This window comes from Rhea pennata, chromosome 3, assembly GCF_028389875.1.
Source record: "Rhea pennata isolate bPtePen1 chromosome 3, bPtePen1.pri, whole genome shotgun sequence".
NCBI lineage: Eukaryota > Metazoa > Chordata > Aves > Rheiformes > Rheidae > Rhea > Rhea pennata.
The window spans coordinates 110955602-110977773 of record NC_084665.1 but is presented as its reverse complement, the minus strand read 5'-3'; positions in this window follow the sequence as shown (position 1 = coordinate 110977773).

The following is a 22172-nucleotide window of genomic DNA, read 5'->3' as shown; positions in this document are numbered from 1 at the left end:
ATTAAAGAGAGAGAAAAATTGTCAAACTCTTTGAAGAAAATTGACAACACCTTGGACTGAGCCTACCTCTTACTCTTCCTTACTGTTTCTGAAAGAAAATTAGGGGTATGAATCAATCCCGTTGTTCCCAGGATACCCACAAGGGGAGGTTACTCAGCCTGCTTTAAAACACTGCTTTAACAACAGCAAAGTTAAATTATTGGCCACATGCTTATTCCAAGCAGGAAGAAAAACATCAGAGAAGGAAGTTTAAGTGTCTGGGTCACTAGCATAATACAGGCATGGGAAGACCACCACAGTTGTAGCTATCTGTATTGTGTGACTGGGTGATGATCTTCAAGTTTTGGGAACACTTTGGATAAATAAGTGAAAATCTGGCTGTTTATGCAGCTTAAACAAAATTTGGAATATACTCAAATAAAGCTTTTGTTAGCTATGCTTGTTTGATGATACAGCTCAATGTGTTGTATTAAAAAGGGATAGACATACATTTTATAAACTGCCCATTTATTTTATATTACATCAAAGTTCTATTTGTACAGATTTTTTTATTGAAATAGCAATAGTTATGTTTCATGGCGAAAGCAGGTGAAAAGACTTGCTGCACATGGGTACTATATCAAGCACAACAAAAACCTGCCTCAGCTGGAGCCTCTTAGGGCTACTGTCAAATAAATAGTACCAGCAAGAGGGATTTTGTTTAAAAGAAAAGGATTTTTTGTGTGTGTTTTGTGGCCCCTAGATCCTTAACAATGGACAAATTCATCAATAAGATGAAAAATATTCAGTTACATTTTATCCAAATGAGTTAGTTCATATCAAATTTCAGTGTTGGTGCTCAAAGCATAAGGAGATTGTATTATCTTTATAATCAACAACTGTTCCAATAATTTCACTGTTTGGGACACTAATTTTGCTTTGGAGGTTTTTGATTAAAATCTCAAATCTACCCTGGAATCTTTACATTTGTTTTAAATAGTGAAAGTATTATTAAAAATACGTGGATACTATTAGAATGCAACACAGATTAAAGTTTCCTTAAATCATTGTCCCCTGAGATTAACTATGGTTGACTTTTCTCTGAGAAGTTTTTGGAGGAGAATAAAATCATGTCTACCAAAAGGCATTTTCATTCCTAAGATATTTTTCCAAGTTTTCATTTTACTAAGATAAATTAGCTTTGAAATTCTTCATCTTCCTACCAGGACACACTTTCATCGGTTGAATGTGAGTGTTTAATTTCTCCACCCAGTCTACTGTTTCGAAGATAATGGTAATATACTCTCAGTTCCAGGATTAGCTTCTTGGTTTGTTTTACAAAAAAAGGTAGGAACACTCATTAACAGCACAGACAAAAAAGTTCAAGGCTGTAGAGTACATGGCCTTAATAGAAAGTCACTCCTGATTATCTTGTCAATGAAACTGAATTAGAAACATTTTCTACTTGCTGTTTTAAGTACATCTGTCTGTAGGCATAAGATCAGATTCTGTTAACCTGCATAGCGAATTTGACAGTAATTAGATATCTGCTCTTCAAGAAATACTTTTATAAGCAGACATGAGGAGTTCTGAGTGCTGCCAACTGAAGTCATGTGTCTCCTCTAAGCTACTGAGGCATGTTTTGAACTGAGATAGTGGCTGTCTTAGTACAATGTTGTCCTAGGCAATGTAAGAGTCTAAAGGTGCAGGACTTTTCCCTAAATCTCTCTATTAGGAGCCAAAATATATTTGTGAAAATACGAACAGGAAGTCCAATCAAGATTTCCGCTATCCATGATATCTTTAATAAATTCCTTAGCTTTTCTTCTTGTTCATCACCGTGCTAGTTTTTAATATGTTTGAAACTGAACCATGTCCAGGAAGCCTAAGAAATGATCCTTCTAAGAATATACTTTCATCTGACTTCAAGCGTATGAAATTAAGAACTCTCAAATTTACCAGATGAATACTCTACCTTATCCAGTATCATGCCTCTGGCCATGGCCAGTAAAGATAATTCGCAGGAAGAGAAAAAAAGCCTTGAGAACTAAAATTAAACTTTCAGTTCAGCTGTGAATAAAAGGCAGTACCTGTTCTGGATCTTTTTCTTGCTGAATTTTGCTTGGGGCAAGATTTAGCCTTGAAAAAAACAGCTTTTTGAATTCATTGTCTCAGTGTATTAATTTCACTTTGTTCAGAATGGGAGGATATAATGAAAAAATTCTAGGTCTGGCTTCTGTGGAGGTCAGGAGTTCACTTAAGCTCAAACAGACCAGGCATTTTTAAGGTTCACAGGGGCCAGCCACAAACACGAGTCCTGCAGCTAACGTTACCTCTTATTGCTCCAGCCAAAATGACTCACTGACAGCAGTGGGAGTAGGATGGGGTCGGGGAGAGCCTTCGGTACAATCCATAAAGGAGCTGGAAACTGTCTCTATAGCAAGAGGCTGTAGCCATTCTGCTTTCAGCCTGTGTTCTCTTGCTATACTTACTCGTATTTTAATATTGCCTTTACTACTCCTTCTTTTTGTAGTAACTTGTTCTTCCCACTTTCATATCTTACCAAAGAGCTTTAGGAATGTGAGAAATAAGGAATAGGTAAAGTATGGGATATTCTTCACACAGAATGAAACAATTACACCTAGAAATGGACCAAACATCAGAACTATGGGAAGCTATAAATAACTTGTGTTAAAGATGCTCTTGTGGTATTAAATGATTTCTATTGCACTGCATTGTATTGCATCTTGTCTGCCTTATTTTATTGCAATTGTACTTGGAATAACATTTGCTAATGCTATTCCCAGTGATTCTGAGGTATCTTTTGTCTATGGCTATAGTTAATTTAGAGGTATAAGTGTGCATAAATTGTTCAAATCTCTTCTTACCAAAACACTACTTTACCCTTACCTATGCTATGCAGTATCTATAAAAAGGTATTTATGCTGAAATACCTTCAGCATGATACTGTCCAATTGTTTATGTCATCTAGATTGTTCTGTGGCTTTTAGTCTCTCTTGGTTACTATTTTTTTTTCACATTTCAGAACAAATTAGACTCCATAAACTACCGAAAAGAAATTCTAATAAGTTCAAAATTTGGACTTAACCAGTCTGTTAGCCTTCTAAGATGGAATGACTGGCTGGGTAGATGAGAGGAGAGTAGTGGGTGTTGTGTACCTTGACTTTAGCAAAGCTTTTAACACTATCTCCCAAAACATCCTCCTAGGCAAGCTCAGGAAGTGTGGGTTAGACGAGTGGACTGTGAGGTGGATTGAGAACCAGCTGAAAGGCAGAGCTCAGTGGTGTTAAGGTTGGTTGGAGGCCTGTGGCTAGTGGCGTTCCCCAGGGGTCAGTATTGGATCCAGTCTTGTTCAACTTATTCATCAGTGACCTGGATGAGGGGACAGAGTGCCTCCTCAGCAAGTTTGCTGACAATACCAAGCTGGGAGGAGTGGCCGATACACCTGAGGGCTGTGCTGCCATTCAGAGAGACCTGGACAGTTCCACCTGAGTATAAGGAGGAATTTCTTTACTGTGAGAGTGACAGAGCACTGGCACAGGTTGCCCAGAGAGGTTGTGGAGCCTCCTTCTCTGGAGACATTCAAAACCCACCTGGATGCAGTCCTGTCCAATATGTTCTAGGTGCCCCTGCTTGAGCAGGGGGTTGGACTAGATGATCTCCAGAGGTCCCTTCCAACCTTACCCATTCTGTGATTCTGTGATTCTGTGTGTGAAAAATCATTCACTGATGATCTAGTAACTGGATACTAGTATAAAATCGGATTATTTTCCATTACTATAGTGGAAACCATTTATAGTATTCCAGTCCATATGCAATTTGTGCAATAGAGATCAGATTTTGGGCAAACATATAAAATATGTAAGGCCCATCATTACCTGGTATATAAACGCCACCACATACCACAGACATATCTGGATTGCATCTCTGATTGAGAGCTGAATATACTATCTGGCTGTATAACCATCATCTGCCTTCTGGCATACCGATATCATCTTATTCGTGAGGTTCAGATCAGGTATAGAGAAACAGGACAACTGATCTTCATGTTTGTGTGAATGTGTAGCTTTCATTGTGTTTAATACTATGTACACTTGACAAAGAAATAATATTGCCTGCAAGACAGATCTAAATACATAATGGCATCAAAATTCACTGAATAGCAATGGTGTGCAGATTTGGGCAATATACTAGTCATTATTGCAGTCTCTCTGATAAAATTTAAGCCTTGCTCCCATTCCCACCTTTTCTTCTGAAGTCATCACAGTTTGCTTTGGTGTTAATTTATGGAGCATCAGACCTCTAGTCACTGTTTTATGTACTTTCACTTGCTGGCACATACCTCTTCATTTCAGTCTTTTTATTCCAGGACAATGTACAGCTTTATGCATATGCATCTGTTTGTACTATTCCAGTCTTCACGCACATTTAAAACTTAATAAAATATACTCATTTTGAAAAAAAAAGTAGAAGAAAGTCTGTTATGTTTGTACTTTTAATTTAACATTGGTTGGGATATCAGCCAATATAGTATAGGCACTTTTCTGTGCACTGGAAAACCCAATTAGGACTTGTTCTTAGTTTTATTATCAGTCAGAAACATGCATACGGAAATATTCATTAGAGACCTACTGAGAGCTGTGATAAAGCAGCAGACAGCCGAATTATAGAGTCTGTCAGTATCCCCACTACAGTTTTACATTTTCTTGATAAAGGACAAGCAACAAAATATCTAAGATGTAATTCGGTGTCCACTGGAACTGTACTTCATTATGGCAGATATTGTTCTGACTCACTTCAGGAGGTTGGTGAATGTTTCATGACATGATATTGTGCATAAATGACAAATCACCAGGCTAAATGTTGCACCAGCCTTCCATGCACACAGAGGCAACATAGCTGGTGATTCTCTCTCAGTCACAGCCTAAAGCCAGTAATTTGGGGACTGGAAACATAAGACAGATTCCAAAAGCTTGGATTGCAAATGATGTTAATTTTAAAGAACAATGATTACATCTCACTTATCTAAATTAAATAATGGTTCTATTCAGAGGCCAGGCAGAAAGGATATAAAAATAATTCCTTGTTGGTTTTCTGAGCAGAATTTGTGTAAACTATTTCAGCTAACGTTAAGTAGTTGTTATTTTAGTTTACCAGCCCTCCACTCTGGGCCTTAACTTCTAGTAACCACTCCCACTGGCAGTGCAACTTAGTCTGAAAGGGTAATAGGCTTTCAAGAGAATTGAGAAGGACAGACACATAGAACTGTGATATCAGTCAGCTAACCAGATCAAAGTCTCTCATACAGTTTATTTAAAAAGCAGTTGGACAATCTGGTTCCAATAACAACTTCAATGTGTTTTCCTTTCAAATAGAAAAAAAAATCACATTTAAATGAAAAAAAAAATGACATTTGATCCCATTATCAAATGTGGTATTTTAGTAACGAAGTCATTCTAAATCTACTATCTTCCATCTAAATTTAAATTATTTAAATAAATATTCAAAAAACTTTTAAGGAGGATAATAAAGATCCAGCTGATATTCTCAACATATTGGATCAGAATCTTTAGCAAATACTGATTGTAGCAATCCACCTAAGTGGACTGAGTAAAAAATTTAGTAGTGTTTATTCTTTATGTTATGATTGAATTTTATTTAGACTAAGTTTCCTTAGCAGGCTTTATTATACAACATGTGTTGCATCAGCAACCCTAAAATAAATACATGTTAAATCATACTACTAAACAAAACTGTTGAAAGATCAAATTCCCTAGGCCATTCTGGCTGTGTGTGTGTATTCAACAATTTTACAATATACTCTGATAGAGGATTAAAACCAGTTCACCATATGAAAATAAAACTGAGACACGTGCATAAATGAAGCACTTTATAACATGTACAGTCTTAAAACAGAATTGCAGAGCAGGATACTAAAATGTAAGTATTCCCTTTTCAGTATCATCATTATTTTCTATTTGAGAAAAATATTCATAGTTTTGGCATAGCTGTTTGAGATGCCTGACTGACTCATCTTATTTCAGTGGCTGAAAGTCTCACATGCTGTGAAAGCATTTTCCCTTAGAATATTTTTTCCTATCATATAAGATAATATTGTTTTCCCTAAGTTAACAGACAAAGAACAGATGCAGAAACTGTGTGGAGGTGTACATTAGCAGGTACAGGCAGATCTGAGCTCAGCCTTCTTATGCTAATATTGGAGCTGGAAATACGATGGAAAAAGGCATCAGTGTAGGTGGTTCCATCTAAATTTTGGGTCCAGATTAAGTTCTAGCCACATGCTACTCCAGAGCAGCATTCTGCTGAACGCCCTGTGGCTCAGTTTCACAGTGGAGGATGCTGCTGAAGGGGCAGATCAGACCTTCCCCTTTTACTTGTGTGTTTCTAACAACACCCTTTTGCCTGGACTGAAGTTAGTTCATTTGAGTGGGAAAACAGAGAATGACCAACCTGAACGTTAACTCAGCAAAGAAAAATCAATTTTCCATCAGATGGAGTCCCTTCCTCATCTCACTGTGCAGCCCCATGTATCCTAACACTGGCAGAAAGCAGGTAATGGGGATCTGCACCCATGGCAAGTTAGGGAACGCTGGGCTACCTCTTTCGGTAACACCATAGTCATGCGAGCATAAAAAGACAGAGGAGCCCACTGTGGATTAGCACTGGGCTAATATGTAGCAACTTGCCCAAAGGTAGAGTGGATGACTATCGGGACTATCGTCTTCTACATGTTCAACTCCCCCACTGTGCTCAGTGATTTGCAATGCACCTTGTGCATGTGTGCGTATTGGGAGGTATCATGACGGAGTCTCCATGTGGAACTAGAAGTTAATAAGGTTTCACTTAAGCAAAGCACTTTCAACATGCATTTAAAATTAAATGTGAGCAAAATGTTCTGCTGAAGGAGGGTCTTAAGTCTGTGACCAACAGCTCTGCTGAAACAAGGTCTTCAACCTTATTTCAAAGTTCAATGAAATAATAATAGTAAAGTAAAAAAAAAAAAAATCTATGAGTCTTTAAAACATCTCAGTCTCCCAATACCCAGGCCTATTTTTAGGTATTATATACTTAGAGCTCAGAAAACAACATATTGCTAATGAGTTATGAAAGGAAACCTCTTTTCTGTTTGTAAATTGTGAAGCTACCCAATTTTTTTGTGACTATATTTGATCCTTGTAAGTATTCGTGTATTGTACAAAAGAATCATTTTCAGGATGCACATTTAAACATAAGCTTGCACAGATAGGTTTTGAATGGGATCACCATTATGGTTAGATAAGTGCATCCTCTCTAAACAGAACTTAATTTTACCGTCTCAAACTGGGAGAGGTCTCACTCAAATAGGGGTTTGATGACTGGAACCTCACGGCGTCTGAAAGGATAATTATAAACATTGATGCTTACATACTCTGATAGTTCTAGTTTCTAATATTTTAACGTTATTCAATTCCCACTGTGGTTTTATCTTCATTTTAAGGAACAATGTACTTTTATGGAACCATAAAGATACATGCACATGTATATTAATACTGTTTCAATGTATATTAATACTGTATCATATATTTTTTCCAGCTGAACTTCATTCTGAAAAAAAACCAACAAAGCTACAGCTGAATACCACATGAAAAATATTTAGCCTTGCAAGCACTATTTATATATCAAAAATCTTTATTAAAATCATGGGAGCACATTGCTGAGTAAAAACATCTGTCATTTCCCCTCCATCTTTTTTCTTCCCCCTTTAAACAGTAACACCCACATTTCAAATGGCTGAAGAGTTTATTTAAGTTATTCTGAGCATATGGAAAGTCCCTGTATCATCTACACACAAAGACAGATAGCACTGTAACTCTGAGAAGAAAACTCCCAAAACACTGAACATGAAGGGAAAAGACTGAAAGAAAACAAAATCATTATATGCCAGCAATACATTGGATATGGTAAGTTTGGTGATACGTGCTCAGTGCAGTTCTAGTAACTGACCTTTTCCCCTCTGTCATTACTAAAGATTGGCTGGGTGAGCCATCTTTCTCAAAATATATATTTATGCTTTGCTGACAGTGTTGTTTTTCATGTTTAAAAATAAAAATGTTCCTTATAACAGACATATAATTATTCTTACTGTGGAGAATCCAATCTCAGTATGTGGAACACTGGAGAAAAAAGGATGGTCCCCACCCAGAATAATTTACAATCTACTTCATAAATCTGTCATTCAGTATAAATAAAAAAAAATGGCTAAACTTTTTATTCTTGTTTGAGCCTGTTTTTACTTATGTTGTTTATATGTTGATACTAACCCTCCAATCTCAATGACGATACTCCTGATTTATAGCAATGCACCTGTAAAGGAACATCATCAGGTCAGACGACTACTTGAATGATCCAGATTACTCAAATGAGTAAAAGCTGAACTCCGGCATGATGAGCATGGAGGAGCCAATGTGAGTCTCCTCCAAGTCAGGAGGCAGCAAGTCAGGAAAAATTATGCCATAGTGGATCATTAATAAGGACTGTAGGCTGAGGTTTGCCTGGTCTCCAGGCAGTCTCTTAGCTGATGGATAGGTTAGGTCAGCAAGCTTCTGGTACTCTGTAGTCATTTCTCATGATTTTTAAGGGAAATCTTCTTATCTTCAGCAGCTGCATAATTCTTGATCCAACATGATACGACACTTCTTTTTCCAGAACAGAGCTAGTGACTTTGTCCTGGCCTCCTGCCATTTATGCAGCTATATGCTGCTTCGGCCTCTGCTTGTCTGAAGAATGAGAAAGATACTGTGCGTACAACATACAGTAAATTTCGCATAGGGAAATATTTTGCATTAATATGCTGTTAGGCCAGTTTTGCACTGGAAAAAAAAAATCTTATCATCTTTTTCTCAACTCTGTAGTCAAGTGAAAGTTCTTAGGTTTCTCCGCTTTTTCTTGTAAGTCTGTTTGGCACATATTCTCTACTATGTTTTTCTCTTCTTGAATGCTAATTGGATGACTAACTCCACATTTCTTGAAGTTGCAGAGGTCTCCACAGGAGCTGACATTAACTCTAAGGCACTCACAGACGGCTAGGTTGTTCACTGGAGTAACTTGGTCAGTTCCATTAAGGAAGCAGTTTAACTTTCATAGGTCTATGTTTTGAAATTACAGGAAACCTACCAGTTCTATATGAGAACCCAGCTGCCAGGTTTAAGGTCAATAACAGGAATAGTTTTAGCCTAGAGACTTCTTCAGATCTCACAAATGTGAGGCAACATATAGATGAAACTGAATTTAGAATGAATTGAGTTATAGCAATGGTACAGTTACAGAAAACATTGATTTTGTTCAGTTTATTCATTTGTCTTTGTTTTTTAAGTTCATTCCATAGCATTCCAGAGACAATGAAAAAACTGTAGAAGATTTTGACAAATGTTGGCCCATTCCATAGGTGTGCCAGATACCAAGGTATTTTCATTTGGTTAGAGACTACTATGAAATTTTTCAAGCTCTGTTGATGAAGTTTGCAGTTTAGGTCCCCACAAATCCTCCTCTTCCCCCCCCCCCCCCACAGCTGTTATATTATGGTATCCTCTCTCTGGAAAAGAAGAGATACAATGGAGTCTTTCTTCAGCACTGCCACTGACATTTTCCCTGTCCATTAATTGCCCACCACTGGCGATATCTGCTCGCATACCTCCTCCTCAAACACTTCCATATCCAAGCGACTGTACACCCTACAGATTGCCTGCTCTGTCTATCCACTTAAATAAATTCTCCTGCTAAAGTAGTTGGCATCTGTGATGCACTGACTCTGCCAAAGGAAAGGATATAGGGGGTGGGAGTGATTATTTTTCTTTGAAAGACTTTGACAGGGGATACACTGTCTGTCTCAGAAGGAAGCGCTAATAGAAAGGAGCCTCAATAGTGAAAGAGATGTAGAGACATTTGGACTTTCGAGCAGAGCAAGCTGCTCTTGAGAAGAGACTTATATCACCATAGAGGGAATAAATCACAGACTGAAACAAACAATTTTGAGACATCCAGATTTTGCTCCAAATAGTTAAAGGATAAAAGGTCACATCATGTATATTAAAAAATGCCAGAAAATCTTTCCAGCACTGCAACTCTGTGGTCTCAACTGTTACATTTTTAGAACAGCTCTAGCACAGTCTTGACTCAAGATAGATAAATAACATTTTCAGAAACAATGCTTGAGCTTAGTCAGGAGTCAGTGTTGTCCAGGGATCTTCCCAGTGAGACCTGAGTATTGACCATCTTACTCTGAAGGTCAAGAAAGTTCCATAGTCTAAACATAGGATATACCATGGCAATTGGCCTCAGTGCCAGAGAGCATATTTAATTTATTAATACAGATGTATCCAAAATCCAAAGTTGAATGCTCCTGCAGTTGCCAATTGTCTCCCTAAGGAGAGAAGAAAATTTCTTTAAACTGAAGGGCTTCTTCTGGTCTCCTGAAAGCAATGGGGCAGGACGTGTCTGAACGCAGATTTTCACTGATAAAACAGGATTTAAAACTGGTGCCCAAGCTCTTTTGGATCCTTTGTCAATGCCTGTTAAGAACCTCAGATGGTAAGTCATACAGACATAGTTAAGGCCTGCCATTTGGTACAGACAACAGCACACAAGGATAAGCCTGTATTCAAATCAGATTGCAAACTAAATGACCAGTAATTCAGTCATAGCTTGGTCAGACTTTGACATAACTCTATAACTTTAACGTACCAAGATTCAAACTTGTATAGCAAGGGACATCCTGTTCAAACACATTAAAGCATGTTTTGTTTTACCTTATATCAAATAGGAGTGGATTTAAGAAAAAGTAGGAGAACTGATATTTAATTCAAAATAAAAGCCTCCAAAATCTGTGTAGCTGCTGCTCCTTCAGCAGCTAGATTTTACTGTTTTCCATTTCCCATGCAGTTGTCACCACCCACCTTGCTCTCTGCAGGTGACAGTGCCTTGCTGCAGGGTAGCAGGAGTGTAGAGGTAGGAACTCACCCACTGCCCAGCAAGACAGCTCTGCAGGGCAGGCAACCCCAGGGGGACAGGAATGGGAGGCATCAAGGAGGACGCAGGTAGCACAAGGAGGAGTCTGGGGGCACACGGACTGCAGAGACAGGAGGACACACAAAAGAGAGCCTTAAAAGCAGAAGGAGGAAAAATGAGATGAGGAAGCAGAAAGGACAGGAGCTGCCGTTATGGTAAAGGGTAAAATTTAGAGAGTAAGGAATATTTGAAAGTACTTCTCTGTCATGACCCCCTAAAGAAGAAAAGGGTGGCAGGAGGCTGATGGCTGCTTTTGCACCTTTAGCAGACATCTGTGGCTTCATGAGCTGTTAAGAATACTGTATAATTTATGATAATGGGAAATCCCAATTAGATTTCCCCTTAGTGCAAAATCCTAAGAAAAGCTCATAGACTGTTCCTCAGCCCTGCTCCTAAGCACCTTCCCAGCCCTTCAGTTATCTCTTGTTTTCCAAAGGAAAGGAGTGATTTCCTCTAGAATTAGGATAAACAGACTTATCACTTTGTTACTGCTGTGATAACATAAATGGGAAAAAGACTTAAAGGAACAAATGAATGGATCTTAAAATGCAAAGACATGACCTGATCCTAGGTGGCAAAACAACCTGAAAGGACTAAAAAACCAAAATTACATGGCAAAGGAACGATTGTAATCTTTTTTTTTTGTCTTTGAAAAGTTGGCCCGACTTCAATACGATTATGCAATTACATAGTATGACTTTGTTGCAATCTTTTTAATCTTTTTTTTTTTTCATCTTTAGGGAAAGGAAAACAAGAAAATGTGTCTTTGCAAGGGACAAATAGCAAAAGATAAGAAGAGATGGGATGATGAAGAATAAGCTAAGCAATAGAGCTGGTGAGGGTTTGCAAGCTTGGAAGTTCAGCTAGAGTATTTTTCAAAGTATTTTAAATTAATCATATTTATAACTACCTCTTCTAACAAACAAACAAATGTATGGAAACTAACTTCTATATTCTATTAAATAGTATGTCTTCTTAAGACCACAATTATTCTTTAAATATCAAGTTTAATTTTATGGAGAGGAGTTTTCCTCAGAACTGCATATTTATCTATCAATGAAGGACATTTGTGTGATCAGATATCAGTTATTTCACTTTGTTTCTTGCTCCATTCTTTGTTCAACTAGGGATTATTCTTAAGCATTTTTAAAAGTATTCTTTTGCTAAAAAAATAGGAAATAACTCACTGCTTCCCAACTTAAATGGCCAATTTCACAGCTCTATGTAAGGGTGGAGCAGTATGTATTTTTCTTAGTGAAGATGGGGAATCATGGGACTCGGTAACAGACCTGAGGGAGCTGGACAAATTGGCAGCGTACAAAACAGCCACTCTGAAAACAATCATGTTTCTAAACCATCAATTCTCATTCATATGTAATGTCATGATCCTACTCCTACTGAAATAATTGGCAAAGCCTTTCCTAGTTCCACTGGGACTAAGATTGGTCTTTTGGGCTTCCATTCTGCAAACTCACGCGCACATGCTGAACAGGCCTATTCACAAGATTAAGTTAAGCATGCAAATAAGTCTTTTCACTTGCAGTTTGGACATTACTAATGTTTGGAAGAACTGAAAAGTTACTTTTCTTCCTGAAACCTTTGGTGTAATAAATCCACGGTTTCCATTGATTATAAATGAAAGATTTTGCTTCATGAGCAGAAAATACCCCAAGTTCTTTGTTTGTGTGTTTTTAATCCTAAATATTAGAAAAAGTAGTTACAAAGAGTCTTTGTCCCTGTGCAAGTTAGCTGCAGTAAGAATTTCATTAAGCTGTTTACTGACCATGGCCCTTTTCCTTCTAGATGAGTCTGGAAAATCCAGACAACCCTCAAGGAAATGTATAAATCAAGAAAAGTATATTTGAACAGAATAATGAAAAAGTATGTTCAACCAAGATGACACTGTTCAAAATTATTTGATCTAAATTAATATCCTTTCAGGAACACACTACTTTTTTTCAGGCATTATGTAATATAAAAAAGGAAAATAACAGAAAGAATCAACATGAAAGAACTTCCTTGCTTTTATATCTCATGCTACTTATAAGACTCCTGTCTTATACCCCTGCTCACAAACCATTTATTTTCTAAAAATGACTCACATCCCGTTTCCTCACTTTGAAACCTAGTGAACTGTACATATTACATTTCTTGAATTACTTGTGCATTCTGCCCACTAATCCCACTAAAATAGGAGGATTTATACTAGCATTCCAAACCCCTAACCAATTTCAATATCTGTATTTTATCTAAATAAACAGGGTTGTCAGGGAAATACTCTTTTTTCCCTTTGCTTTCCAGGAAATATGGATTTCCTTTCTTTCAGCTAATAGGTTGATAAATACTGGAATGGCAAAGTACTGGGATTTAATGTTGTATTACTTCTGGAGGAAAGGTGGAGAGTCAAGATAGAAATTATGCTCTCCATGATAGCTGGCATTGTTCTACCAGGTATGAGATTGACTCGATCTCTCGGGGACCGAACTTGCTACTGCTGATCCGGAGCCTGGCAGGGTGTGACAGAAGAGGGAGAGTGGGACCTTGCAAAACTGAACTCTCCATACCCACTGGTGAAGGTTCAGGGAGACACCATGAGCTTAAATGTGTCACACTGTTGGTAAACTCAGATGTGGAACATGAATCCTGGATTCCCCTCTCTGAGCAAAAATTTGTCAATATATTGTCTGTATGTTTAATGCACATGGCATAAACAGGACTTGGAGCAGGAACTAAAGCCATCACATCTCTTAGAGTACTTAAATACAAGCCTGTGATTATTGTTCTGCTTTCACATTCTCTTTCTCACTTTTTAGCTGAAATTAATCTTGGATTCTTTTCTGCAAGATGTCTCACTTTCAACCGCTCTTTGTTGTTGCCACAGTAACATACTTGATGAGAACAAGTATTTTTCAAGATCACAAACTTTAGCTTATTGAAAGATGGATTTCAGGTTGTTTTTGATCTAATATATATTTGGCCAGATAAGCCAGGGATCACACAGCTTTTATTTCCTTTTGGGCTGTTCAGCCTTTGCAGTGCCTACACACTTGTTTTGTGGTCTACTTTTGTTTCATGGTCTCTAGATGATTACCCCAATTCACTCTCTGTTCTTCGCAACCTTGTATGAGATAAGGAAGAACAATTTCAATCTGAATTTCAGATAAGATGTTCTTTGACTTTAATGATAGTAAGCCTTTGACTTTTGGGAAATGGGGAATCATTTGCCTATAAACACATAAAAATAGCTACACATATTAATAGCATTAAAATGCCTTCTGGCTTGTTGACATCCATTGAGATAAAACACTGGCCAAATTTGAGTAGGTAGAGAATCTCCTGTAAAATAATAATAAAAAAAAAATCTGTAATTATTATTTCTATGTTCACCTTTGTAGCCCAGGATGTGGTCTATGTACTGTGGAGAGCCAGAAAGGCCTGGTTCCAGGCTTTAGGACATTGACATTTCCTGCTTTCTTCTGGTGGAACAAAAGAGCTATCACTTTACCTTTTTTAACACAGATTTTAAGAGACTGCTGGGAAAAGTTCTGCGGCCTATGGAGTGTGATGCCATTGGGAGTAGCTGTCCTTCAGGCCTTTCTGAGCAAAACAATCCTACATCGTTTTCTAAACTTCTGGAGCACTGTACTTGACTTGAACGGCCTCACTGTATTCCTCTTGTCACTTACACTCAGCTACTGATTGGGACCTAAAGTAAGCCTTTAAGATACAATTGCAGCCCTGCTTATGGTAGATGCATTAAAAAATGAATTGCAGAACTTTGCTTCCTAGGATTTGCTCAGTACTGTTTGATACCCCTCAATGAACGTAAACGAAAGCCCAACTGGATGCAGCGAGTCAGAAGCAGCTATTGACTGAGAAAGAAAACTAATTCTATGTAGAGAGCATTACCTTGGCTTCCAAATGGATTATTTTTTTTCCCAAGCTATTATTAGATCTCTCCAAAAAGCTTTTAAGAAACATGCATGGCTTGATGAATTCCTGATCACTGTGAGACTGAGTTGCAGACAAGTGATTTGCCAGGTGCACCTAAGAATAAATAAGCTTTCTAGATCTGACTTATTTCTTCGACTGCAAATAAGCACAGATGACTAAAGACAGAAATTCTTAAACAACAATGTGTTGTTCTTCAATTAAGGAATTGAACTTTCCAAAAGCAACAAAGGCATTCTGGAGTAAGGAGTTATGTGTTGGGTCTTTCTGCTATTATTAAAACCATGTAACCTAAAATCAGTCAAAGGCATGCAAACATGAAGAGATTTCTACCAAATTTCAAAACAAAGTTTAATAGGAACTTTGGGTGTACCCTATACCTGATTAACAGGATTGCTGATGCCTGATGAATTTTTAGAGTAGAGGATTTTTTGTATATCCTCTGGGGAAAAAAAAATATATTTTTCAATTTTTGCATTTTTGAGAGACTAGGAGACATTTTTTAATTTATTATTTACATGCCTTAATTGATGCACTTGTTAAAATATGTGACAATTTGTATTTCGTCTTCATTGCATAACTTTAAGGCCGAACTCCACTCACTAAAAGAGAGATCGAGAGACTCCTGTGATTTGCTGGCATGGAATGAAACTAACATGAATGAGTAAAAATCCCTAATAAATATAGGAAGATCCTATTTTTTACATTTTTACTGCATCATATACATTGATATTACAATATACTTTGTAATTTTATCATGTTTTTATAGATTTATTTTATTATAAGTCAATATTCATTGATATTCTTTACATTCTTTTAATGTTAGGTTTACTTGGCTGAAAATACATATGTTTGTATGAAGGTGTCTGAGTTGCAGAAGTGGTTGTTTCATTTGTATATGTATATGCATATATAGAGACGTATATGTGCATACACAAGCATTTTCCTTTAAGAAACAGTTAGACACTTAAGCTTAGTGGAACTTCTAAATGGTATTCATATGGTACTGCTGTGACATCATATTTACATAATTCCTGCATATTTTTATAAAGAACAACAAAATATATTTATTTATAGCACACCAACCTCTTTCTCCAAACACCTAACTTTATGAACATATCAGATGATGTATTTCATTACTCATTGCAAAATTACACCAATTTTTGAGCTGAGGCCCGACAAGCTAGAGTTTTAAGTGATAATCAGCAATAATGTATTGCTTGCACTTTAATGTCACTATTGGTGATTTAGTGATTAATTATCTGACTGCTGTGTAGTGCTTAAAATAATCTAAATGCATAGGGTAAATTAGTTGATCAGGAGAAAAGTCTGTAATGCAAATTCAGTTCTTACAGAACCTTCCTGTCACACTCATCAATGACAGCCTAAGTGGGTCACCAGAGTGGATGGCCCCTGTTAATTTATTTTCTCAAACATGCAATACATATTCATGATATCCTGCTGTTTGTCTGTCACCTCAAAGAAACTCTCCATCTCCTCCAAATTATAATTAATGAAAATATGCACAGTTCGGCTTAGAGGTTTGGAGGAAGAGATACTGGTATTATGTTCCAGGGTATGGTATTGGTATCAGCCATTGCTTGCTAATGTGTAGAGGAAAAATATTGCTTTGCCTCATACCATTTTTCCTTTTTCCTTTTTCTAGAAGACAGATCTAAAAGATCAAATATAAATACAAATATAAATATATATATGCAATGCACAGAAGCATTACTTACAGAGGAGCTTTTAGAAAGATGCTATCCCAATGAAAAGTAAAAGATCTCTTTTTTTTCAGGTTATAACAATGAAAGATCTATACACAAGCTAACTATGCCAGTCACATTAAACTTTCAAAATCATATTTTCTATTTGCCTATGTTTAGTACTTTTTGCTGAGTATGCCTTTTGATCTAGAACTTTCCATATTAATATAAGTCATTTTCTATCATCATCACAGCAATATATAATATATGAAAAGATATATTATATATATTTTTTTTCATAATATCTTACAGATCTGAACAGCATCTTATAGCCAAACTAGGAAAAAATAGAGGTAAACACACACAAACAAATGCATATTTTTATACAGGTAATGTTAATAGCAATGAGATAAAGAGATAAATTGCATAGCCATAAGACAAATTGCAAAACCATGCTATAAGTAAAATTCATCACATGCTTTTTCAATTTATCAGTTACCTTTGACTGTCTCATCTTTTTTCTGCTACTAATCCATCTCTAAGACTGGTCTGAATGTTTCAGTCCTCTGAACAGCTTCAGACAATTATCAGTTCTGTAATAAAAAATAAATATATGATTTTCAGAGATACAATTGTTCCATGTAGAATATTTCTAGCATTTACATTGACCACAGAAAAAAATGTTATATTTTACTCTTCATCAGGTTATGCTTTTCTACTTCTTCTTATCAGAATCACACATCCTATTCCAAAAAATAATAGGTTATTTGGGTTGTAGTAATGTCTTGTGTAAGTGTTGTCTTTGCTCCCTGTAAATATGAATGACAGCTAAGTATAACCTTACCCAAATACAGAAGAGTTTTTAAAATTCAAATTGAGCTATGTGTTTGCAATTAATTTGAATTCTTTATGGTCAGATGGAGAGGCATCAAGAAAGGAAAGTAACGGATCCCATCACTTTTAAACATTTTAAATATTTGAAAAATATTTCTCTTATATCAATAATATGTGAGAAATTCATGACAGCAAAGTAGAAGGATTTTATTGCTGACCTGCATGACTTACTTGTGGCTTTCTCACTCATAAATAATGTATTCAGCCCCAACTCGTGCCACTGAAACATTTATACCACAACACATCACTGTGTATGTTATATAAATATTTATTATGATGAATTATTAAAATGAGCAATGAATATTTATTCTTCTTGCAGCATGAGTATATGCATGTATGTATATTCTGTTTGTATAGATATTCACATACGTAAGCATTTAGGAAGGTCCTTAGACATGGCTCTATATGCTTATGTGCTCTCCCGTGCATACAGTTTCATGTGCATACACCCATACATATGTGTGGATGTACACACACAGCTGTAATTTTGCAAGGCAGCAAGCATGCTCTTTATAGATGTACATTATTTATAAATAAAAGTATCTACATGAAAGGTGGAATTATGTACATTTAATATTTCTTTGTTATCTATGATTAATTCTGACAGGATCATGGCTTAGCTGCAACTATCACAACAAAAGCAGGGCAAAGGCCTCAGCTGAGCAGTATCTGAGCCTCTGAGAACACGGCATCTTTCATTAGCCAAGATTTGCAACACTGGAGAATTCTTTCAGGCACTGTTTTCACACAACGTTTGTCCGCTTATAGTAAAAAATCGCTATATAGCTTTCATGATATCCAAAATGCATTCAAAGGAACAATGTCAGACTGTGGTTCAGAAAGCTCCCTACAACAGAAGCCTGTTGAATGCTGGAGACTGTCTGGATGCATCTATCTAATCACATCTGATTTCATAGACTGTTGGCACATTTTTTAAAAATTTGTCAGGAAATCATATGACAGCATAGACAGAGAGAATAGACAAAAAGCTATGACCATCACAAGGAGAACACAGCCAAGGGAAAAAGCTTGGGAACCAGACATTAGATGCATTTTCCAGTCTCTGAGAAACTTTTCATACAAATGTTGCACACCATGACATAAAACATTCCAAAGCTGGATGCACATTTGAAATATTAATAGGAACGTATCAAGTTCCATAAACAGCCTCCTATTTCCCCAGTTTGAGATGTACAAAGCAAAGGATTAACACCACTGGCAATATTTGTGTCAGGCCATACTGATTAATTTAATATTCTGATTGGATGAGCAGCAGAGCTTTAACGGCTGTTAACTTTCTGGCAAGCAGGGCTGAGAAGGTGATAATGAGATTAACATTTGGAGGACCCGATTTGCTTTTGCGCTGTATTTAATTACTACTTTGACACCAACTGGTATGCACTATGGATTGTGCAGATATGCCGATAGGTACCCATATTTTCTAAACTATATTATTGGCTTTAAATAAATACGTTAAATTCTATGATTTCAAAAATACTTTACACAAGACACGAAAAATATGTAATCTGATGCTGAATTTAAAGCACTTAAAGATGATATCCAGAATAAGCAGAGTAGTTATGGGGAATGAAAAAAGAGATTTATCAGCAAAGAAAGTTATACATTTATTAAAAGTTAGGAAATGTAGGAATAAAGTAAGAATTGCCAAAAGTCAGGCTGAGATTTTGTAAAGGAAATTGAAACAAATGTTAAAAAGCTCTTGAGCTCTATTAATAAAAGCAGAATATGGGGAGGGAATGAGACATTAGTACTGTTAGGATTGGGTCGAGATTTTGGCATTCCCCTATCCCTCCTAAAAAAAGAAGTATGTTTTGACTTACTGTTCAGTGAGATTCTGTCTCACTTAATAATGTCTTAGGAAGCTATGACCACAGGGCAGACCAGAGAAGGCTGGATACTGGCAGCCATTCAGGGTTCACAAGGGGTTAAGCAGGATAGGTTTAATAAATACTTACACCACAGACTGCACAGAGAGCCCCAGGAACAGCATGGAGGGGGTGCCGATGGGAGGCTGCTGGAGGCGTGGGTCAGACACATGGGTGGGACACCCAGGCACCAGACACCCAGATGGGTTGGACTTGTTCGTAAGGGCCCTTACATCTACTGGAACTACAGCCTTATCTCAGCTGTGCTACCCATGGGCAGCTACTGCCCGGGAAGCAGCTAGTCCTTGTTGACAAAATGGAATATGCACACCTGGCCCTGATGGGAATTTGGGCGGTGGGTAGTTTCACACACTGGGCCGGCCACCACATACTCTGCCAGTCACTGACCCCTCACCAGATCTTCTGCAGGTTTTCTCACTACAGAAGCTTAAGTCAAATTTGAAAGACAAATTAATTAATGCAGTCTTTTCCTAAATCAACTAGTGATGGCTAACCTGACTCTTCTCTACGAAGAGAACTGATTTTCTGAACAAGTGGAATGTGATATTGATGAGCCGTGGTTGACAAAACAAAAGAAAACAGGTAAGGCTATCAAGTTGGAAGGAATTCATTACAGAAATGGCCAACAATTGGTCTTGGGATTAATTTTATTGAACATTTTCTTTAAAGATTTTGTTTCTAAAGACAGGAAGATGAAATTTGCGTAGACATAAAAGCTCATGTTGTTGCTACTTGGTTCAGCAAAAAAGACTGTTAGAACTATTGCCCGTCTGTAAGCAGTTCAGAGATGAAGAAGCTTTAAAAGTGTCTCTCCCAAACACACACTTTGTACTTTTACAAAATCATATACCTTAGTGTCAGTTTTTACTGGCTGAGCAAACCATGTATTTAATTATCTCAATCTCCATGAATAAAACTCAAGAAAGACTTTATTTTGGACATCTATTATTTTGGACCCAAACATCAAGCTGAAATAATCATTGTGGAAATATCAGAGCACAGTGGGACTGTTAATACATGCTGAGTATGTTCTTCAGGACCATCGTCACCCCAATAGCAGATGTGTTGGAAGGAAGGAAATAGAGAGAGAGAAATTCCAATTGACATGTATACAAAACCCTATTTTACTGTTCTACAACTGCAAATGCAATTTTCACACACTATGTAAGTTCATTTGCACTGTTAGGGCAGTGAAAAAGGCCTTAGGCTAGATGAGAACCAAGCCTTTAGCTTGAGGTACTGCTGTCTCTTTGTAACAACTAATTGATATCCCTTGCAGCTCTCTTTTGCTGACAGAATAAGTGTGGTCTAGATATCAAAGGTCAGGCTCAGCAAGCGAGACCCTGGGATGATTTTCTTTCTCTTCTATTGATTCATTCAGCAATACTAGGCATGTTATTTATGTTTTCCTCACTTGCATTTATATTTTCCTCCTTCACAACACTGAAAATTTATTCATTGATTTGGGACCAATTCTGTGAAATCATAGCACTCATAGTTGGATTGCTAAATAATAACTAACTGTTGCAAATTAATGATTTGTAGATCCTCACTATAGTCTCATCAGTTTTGTGGAATCTGATACTTTCAAAGGAGATCATCCAGCCTTTACCACTGAGCTTTGATGCCAACTTCACAGCAGACATTTGTCATAACTTCAAAGCTGAAACAGTCAAATGGGACAGACACAACCCTGAGCCTACTGCAGAAGAATCTATTGAGCCACTGTGAGTGTGTATGTAATATAGGAGCTTGTGCTTAAAGCTTCTCCTGCATCATTCAGAGAATATGCCATCACCCTCGTACACTAGGAACACGGTGGACCTGCCATGCAAGTCTGGCATGAAGTCAGTGAGCCCTGACACTTCAAGCGGTCTTTAGATTTGCTGTGTATATGTGTCATGCATTTGGTTTGTACAAGGATAGCCATGAATGTTTTATTTTCCTGAAGAATAAACGTGGTCTTAAATCTAAATCTGATTAAACCATCACTTCTTACGCTTCCTTCAAATTCCTCTCTACCTGACCGAACTCAGTCCTCCTCTAACTTAAAACCTGTCAGGACCAACAAGAGAAAAAATTCCAATGAGGCTGGAATTAAATTCTTATTCAATGATGCTGCAGAAGTTGAGTCAACTCTTGATCTTCTGGATCTATGGTACATTCCCGGTGATTCTTAAAAACCATGAAATAGCTAGACTTATCCAAGTAGATACGGCACAACCTGAAAGCATCTAGACTGAATCAGGATCTTTGGCACTGCTCATAGAAGAACTGTCTCATTTTTTTTTAATTACTTTACTGACCAATCAGAAGTTAAAAATCTTCTTCAGGAATTTTTTGCTGACATAAGACAACATGTATGAAAGAGTTTTTCTAAGTTGTTCAGGAGACTAAGTAACTTTGTAACTCTTTTTAATAAAGGAATTCTGAATGTAATGAAGCAATCTAGCCTCAGCAATCAAACCAAGAAATACAATACAGAATGAGATTATAGTGCTATTAATTTTAAGAAAGGATTAGCACTCAATAATACACAAAGGATGTGCAAATTTACATTTGAGTTGTAGCATTCGTTTGTGTTAAAGTGTCCTTACTGCAGATTTATATTCCTAACAGTGCTTTTGAGTCACACTCTGGACATTACGCA